The 7,233-nt window shown below is 39.5% G+C and overlaps 1 long non-coding RNA gene across 1 annotated transcript; it reads left to right on the top strand.

Moving 5' to 3' along the window:
- Positions 1-1,952: 1,952 nt before the first annotated feature.
- Positions 1,953-2,387, top strand: LOC110675707. Its single transcript, XR_002499732.1, has 2 exons — positions 1,953-2,069; positions 2,146-2,387. It is a non-coding gene; the product is annotated as an uncharacterized LOC110675707 (long non-coding RNA).
- Positions 2,388-7,233: the final 4,846 nt, after the last annotated feature.

The raw sequence follows: 7,233 nt of genomic DNA, 5'->3' as shown, positions 1-7,233 counted from the left end.
TGTTACTAAGGATATCGATGGAAGAATCGCCTGATATAATCATGGAAGACTTAGGCCTTCTTTGAAAAATATCTAAAAGAATCTTTGGAGAAATTGCTGGGTACTTTCTATTGTTATCCTTGTTAAAATTCAGGTTATATTCTTGAGATATCCGAAACAAAATTCTGAGAGAAATTCCTTGGAAAAACTCTTAGAGGTATTCCACAGGATATAATAACTTAGTCTATCTTTAAATCTTTGGGAAGATATCTAAATTCCTACGAAATTCCTAGAAAAAAAATCATGAAAAAAATACATACAGTAAAACAAGCAGTAACACTCGTAATGAAGAATTACAAAAAAGATAAATGTCTGGCCTGATTCTCTTTTCTTCTGATTCATTTTAGGTAACATCTTGTTTTTCTGTTTCCTGTTTGATCCATTTTAGGTTTTTTTTGGCCCATTTTGTCAATCTAGAGCTCTCTAAAGTATATTCAATATTCAAAGCACTTAAACGCTACCAGGTCTGGGATCGTTCAAATATTACATAACGCAACAGGGGGAGGGAGGGGGTCTCACATAGTGTTACGGTCCATACAAAAATTTAAAATTGTCCATACAAAAGCTGTTACGTGGGGGTGGGAGGGGTCTAAAACTGGCAAATTTTGCGTTACGTAATATTTGAATGAACCCTCTGCAATGTGATCGATACACGGAAAAAAATCTGATCCCCAAATCATGATTTACAAATCATGAAATTCATACATTGGTTAGGTCATAATATCAGAATCACAAATCATGGTTCCTGTAGGCGAATTCCGGCGCGTATTTTCTTCGAAGAAAAGAAAATTTTCTTGCTGGCGGATTATGGAAGAAAATTTCTTCTCTTCGAAGAAAATGTGCGCCGGAGTTCACCTGTTGGAGTCATAATCATGATTCTTCATAAGCGTAACATCCAGGGCGAAAACACTAAGCGGTGTGCTTTGCTTCAATTTATTCGAATTGATCACCCGAAATTCAAGATGATAAAGTGGTTGAGTGGTAGAGTACGTGGCTCTTAATCGGAAGGTTCTTAGTTCGAATCTCAGTGTAGTGTTTTTCATTTATTTTGTTGATCATAAACGGATGCGCGACTCAGCATTTTTGGCACCTGAATCATGATTCCGAGCAATCAGCAACAAAAACGTAACGCGTGTGTAGCGTTACGGCAATCTGACTCATGATATCATGAGTCCAAATCATGGTGTATTTTCATAAGCTGAAAACACACTGGAATCATGATATCATGAGTCATAACCCGCATAGAAAAACACACTTTGTCACATTGTTCAAACAACACGTTTACTGTTTTGTATATGTCCACTGTTTGTGTTATTGTTCGTTTATGGATTTACTGTAATCAGTTTTCGTTTCAAAACCATATATCACAGTAACCTTACATTACCAGTTTATGTTAATGTACGGGATAACATCCTTGAAAAGTTCCTTACTATCCACAATTGAAAATTTTCAATAATCAAACAATTTGGCATACATTACAATTACAGTTACTTGTTGTAGACGGCTACGAAGAGATACCACAAACACACTGAAAACATGTATAGTATTACAGTTAATGTACAATAAGTGTTACAGTTGAACAAAATATGTGTGTGTTGGCGATTGCATAGTTGCTTTTTATTACTCAACTGTCATTTTTCACTCCGTGAATCAGATAATTTTGCTGAAAGCTTTTTTTATTAGAACTCGGAAAGATTGCATTATTAGATAAACATTTTATGTTTTATTGTCGCACCGCCACCAAACCGGATCGCGCCAGTGAGACTCGCGACGCGCCTCAACTCGCGCGATTCTGAAATCAGTTTTTTAGTGTGGCGCTGCATTCTTACGATTTTTATGAACACAGCGCACTATTCACATATTAGCTGCGACGCACGGGGCCCGAGAAAACAATAATTATAAATAAATGTTGGTCTTGATTTCTACCGGATACATAATACTTATCCAGTGCGCGTATCGCTTCAAAAATAGGCAGGTAAAAGTTTCTTCCGGAAGTGTGGTATAGCGTGAATTTACGATTTCACCGGCAGGTAAATATGATCGATCGGATTGTTGTGTGTGCTTTATTTATTATAATTTGTAAATTGTCTCTTACATTTGTTCTAGGCTGTGTGGTGTGATGAATTACAAGGAGTCTAGGAAACCGGCAAAACCTCCGAAAGGCGCTCAAGGAAGGGAAAAGATGAAGCAGATATTGGCCGAAGCTGAATTCAATTTTTTGATTAATTCTATGCTATTTCAAGCGGGACTTATTTTATCCTTGCCCAGAAGTGAAAAAACAGAAACTACAGTGTAATACACTCATGCGTCCTTGATTATAACAATATATGTTCGGTTCGATGACAACATTTTTGTAACGATGTGCATATTTATGTCTATAAAAACGGAGAAATGACATTATTATTTTTTGAGCCAGATAACTAAAAACACCGAAAAAATCAGCTAATTGTTTAACTATGGTGAATAAATTCAATGGATCACGTGAAATATGAAAATTCGGGTTTAGCATCTCACTTTTTTTTTTCTTGGTTGAGTTATAGAACCAAGAAAAAATGAGTGAGATGCTCAACGCGAATTTTCTTGTTTCACGTGATCCATTGAATTTATACACCATAGTTAATCATATGGCTTAAATATATCAGAACAAAACCAGATACTGTCAAAAAACAATAAAGCACTATTAATCAACTAAACCACATACATTATTCGTATTTAAGCGAAATTTATGGTAAAACTGTTTTTGTACTGTTCGCCTTAGGCCCCAAGCACAATGTGAGCGGCAGCGCGGTACAACGGCATAACGGCAAGCCCATCTTGATCTACACTTTACTTATCAATCCCATGTTTACTAAATCCTTTTCAACATTGACTTGACAAGTAGAGTGTAGCTCAAGATGGGCTTGCCGTTATGCCGTTGTACCGCGCTGCCGCTCACATTGTGCGTGGGGCTTTACTGTGGGCTGAACAAAAAGAGGATAGTATATCTACAACTTGACAAACTGTAAGCGAAAAATTTTGTTCGAGAAAATCGTCGTTTTTAAATGGTGACATAACTTAACCGCCTATTCCCCATATTGTTATTTTCCCGATTACTGTTCATCAAATTGTGAAAACCGTTCGCGGTAGTGTGGATTTATTGTTATTTTAGAAATTGTACGGAATTATTAATGTAATGTTGTAAATAGTAGTGCACACTACGGGATACAGTACGAATATAGTTCTTGATTATGCGGGAAGCTTGTTTTTGGATTCTGATTTCTACCCGTGTAGAGTAATTTTCAAAATAAATAATTAAATAATTCAGTCCTATTACTCAATCTGCATATATATAAATTGCATTCGAACCTAGTCTTAAACTTCGTTGAGAATTCTTTCGTTGTAGTTGGAACAGTAATTTTAGAAAATCGTTAAGAATTTAAGCAATAGGATGCACTCCACTTGTTTATCCAAATCGGTTTTGAATCTTCTTTGATCTTCTTGTTTCTCGTAGAATCAACGAAATCCAACATTCTGAATGTTTGAATATTTTGATCTAGTAATTTTACATATTAGAGTTTGTTTTCAAAAATTTCGTGAGTTATTCTGTGAGTTGTGTTTGATCTTTTGACCTTGACGCTTTGCTCCTGCGGGGGCGGATGACGGGGGCAGGATCAAACATGTCGCGCGTCGGTCGAGTGAAGTGAAAAAGTTCCCCGATCGGTTAGTTGTGTTTGATCTTTCGACCTTGACGTTTGCTCCTGCGGGGGTGGATGACGGGGGCAGGATCAAACATGTCGCGCGACGATCGAGTAGTGAAATGAAAAAGCGCCGCGGATCTTTAGTAGTGTTTGATCGAGGCGCTTGCTCTTGCGTGGGCGAGTGATGAACACATGTTCGGGGTACAATGCGTTTATCGAATAATATCGCGAATCCGATTAGGCGTGATTATATCATGGATCGCATCACCAACCATTGGTGACTCCCAGATCTTTACCTTATCCCACTAATCCAATATCCTTTCCATGACAACTGTGGAGATGCAGAGGTATACTCGGTTTCTAGTAACAATGGTTGTCTAACTAACATTCCTTCCCTTCCCTGATGACCGTAAGGACGTGGCCAGCGCCGTTATTGACTTTTAAAATGTGAGCTCTCGGTTTGTGCACATTGAAGAATAGTAAGCTAATCCCAAGCCCCATTCATAAATTCCCTGTGCAACTTCGATTGTTCTGGTCAATCACGGAGTTGCAACTACGAATTGTACGGTCATCTATGCTCATGAAAAACTTTCGTCCAATATTCTGAATTTATTATTAGATTTGTGGGGCCCCTAAAATGTGGAGGCCTGGGTGCCATGGCCCCCTCAACCCCCCACCCCCACCGTAAATGCGGCCCTGATTACAATACTCGATACCTCCCGATATTCGAAACACAAAACTAGTGCAAATGCGATGCAGGTCATCGAAGTTACCATTAACCAATTTTTTTTCTGACACGATCTAGAAACACAAAATATCGAGTAAGGGGTCATGCACCACAAATTACGTCACGCTTCCAGGGGGGAGTGGTCAAGTCCAGCGTGACAAGCCTTACAAAAATTTCGGAGGACTCATACAAAAATCGTGACAAAGGAGGTGGAGGGGGTCAAAAAAGCTGGAATTTAGCGTGACATAATTTGTGTAGCCTAAAGGCCCAAACGCAATGATAGCGGAACGGCAACGGAATGCGGAACCGGTTCGCCAGCATGAATCACACCATCTCAACTGCGCTGACAACGAATGAAATTGAACAAAAACTGGTTCGACAAGCTTGTTGTAGTTCATGCTGGCGAACCGGTTCCGCATTCCGTTGCCGTTCCGCTATCATTGCGTTAGGGCCTTAAGGGCGCTGCCATAGTAAACGCGTCGAGCGATGCGTGCGCGTGTGCGAGCCCGCAAAGCAGAATATCAACAGGAAATCCTTTGATCGCATCGCGTTCGCGGACGCGGACGCGTTACTATGGCCGCACCGTAAGGTATAGTTGATTGTAGAATGATTTGTACGATAAAAATATTAGGAGTATTTTTTCTTTAATTATAGAGTTAAAATAAGATTTATTGAATATTAAATTTCGATCAACCACGTGGTTTTCGCTTCTCGCTTGAAACACAATCACTAAACGCGCCCCGCCAACCAGAGACTGGACGGTCGGCTGCCTCATCAGCGGATGGATTTCTGGTGGCGGTGTAGCAGCACCGACGCATCGCGTCGTCACGTCGCGTCGTGGAAGCTTTCCCGTGCTTTGAGTTCGACCGACGCTCATCCCCACACACATATCCAAAACGCGCACCACCACCTTTTCATCCACGAAGTCGGATCCATCGGGTCAGCGTTCGGGCCGGCTTCTTTATGTACCCGAACGCGAAAGCTCCATCCCCGGTGCCATAAAAATGCCTTCTCGCTCGCACTCACGTCAATGATGGCCGCCAATGACCGAAGTATATTGACAGCTATAGAAGGTATGCTATACACGACTGTGCACTAGTATTGGTAGATAGTTATGAACTTTTTCGGAATTTGCATAGCGTTTGTTATATTTTAATGCAATTTTAGTAAATTTAGGCATTTAGGATAACAAAATATCGATGGCTTGGCAGAATAATTTGTAACGTATCCGATTGGAAGGTTATTCAATGCATTTGTTCTATTTATTATGAGTATTTTCCATGTTTCTCATGCAACCCATTACCTCCCTCAGAAATAACTAGCCGTGCAATTTGTTTTTTTATGTTACATACAAGAATATATTTACTAAATGTACATAGAAAGGCCTTATTGTACGGAATGCAAGAATTGAATCCGATATAATTTCTGAAATTTGACCGAATATCTAGTTCATATAAGAATCCCAAATACAAAGGAGTGGGAGTGACATTGAGTTCGGTTTTGAGTTAAGTATACTGAAAAGTTTAGAGCAGTACAAGACTATGTTTGGAAGATTTTCGATCGACCCTTTCGATATTTATAAAAGATAGGTATAATAAAATAAATCACACAAGGTGCATTTGCTTGTTGATTATTGTTCAGTGTAATTTAACTTTCAATAGTTGTTCAAATCTTACATCAGGATTTTCTTTATTTTCTTCCACTATGGTCCTGCTATCTGATTCTCCGAAGTGCTCGGAAGAAACGAAAAGATTCTTGGTATTTGTTTCCAAGTTTTAGCCCAAAAATGTTAGCCATCGGTTTCTCTGCACATTGATCGTTGGAAATCTATATGGAACGTAACCGATTCACATGGTTCTGCTTAGGGTTTCTTCGAATATAATTTGCTCCTGCATTTCGGAACATTACAATTCGACATTTTGAAATTTAAGCGACATAATAAATTATTAATGAAGATTTAAATCTGTAGACTCAATGGCATTTCAATTTACATAATGACAGCTCGTTTCGTAGTAACATTTGCCGAGCAATGATTTAAAATGTATTTTAAAAGTAGTTCCAGGGCACGGAAGAATATGAAATTTTGGATTCTGGCTCAATTTTTAACGTAGAATCATGATATGTAAAAAATTGGATACCCCTAAACAATCCGATTGAATAAATTGAATTTATATTCCGATTTCAGTACAAATCTGAAGAATTTTCATAACTATCTATTTTATCTGTGTGAGTATTTTGGTATTTTCGTGTAAGATAAACAAAAATGCAGCGTACCTTTAGTAGCTGTCAAAATACGTTGGCCAATGACGATGATCGCGCAACACAACAAACCGAACGATTCCCGATTGCTTCGTGTGGGTGTGTGAGTGCATCGAAAGCTAAAGACGTAATTTATTTGAATCTGTGGGCACTAATACGAACGAATGGACACTCACACTCATTCATGGCTGCCTCCTCTCGCTCTCGCACTCACCGCGTCCGCCCGTCCGTCGCATACTTCGTTGCGTGCATTTCTCGTCGTCGTTCGCCCACGAGAGTGTGAACGCGTCGTCTGTGGCAACCGTAGCGCATTTTTAGTACCCGAGACGAAACTAGATCCGGTGTAATTTTACACTAGGAAGGGCGTTTTTTGGCCGGTGGTGTGTAAAAGGTGTTTTAATTTGGCAAGTTTTTGGCCGAAAGTGTCGTTTCCGGTGAGATTTGGGGGTCGCGGGGGACTTTTTTGGTGCCATTGGCCGTTACCGCCCTTGCGCGTAGCAATACAACAACATAGCGTCACCTACGGGCTCA

The sequence above is a fragment of the Aedes aegypti genome, chromosome 2, assembly GCF_002204515.2.
Source record: "Aedes aegypti strain LVP_AGWG chromosome 2, AaegL5.0 Primary Assembly, whole genome shotgun sequence".
Lineage (NCBI taxonomy): Eukaryota > Metazoa > Arthropoda > Insecta > Diptera > Culicidae > Aedes > Aedes aegypti.
Note: the sequence above shows the minus strand (reverse complement) of the source record. Positions and strands in the feature narration are given on the sequence as shown.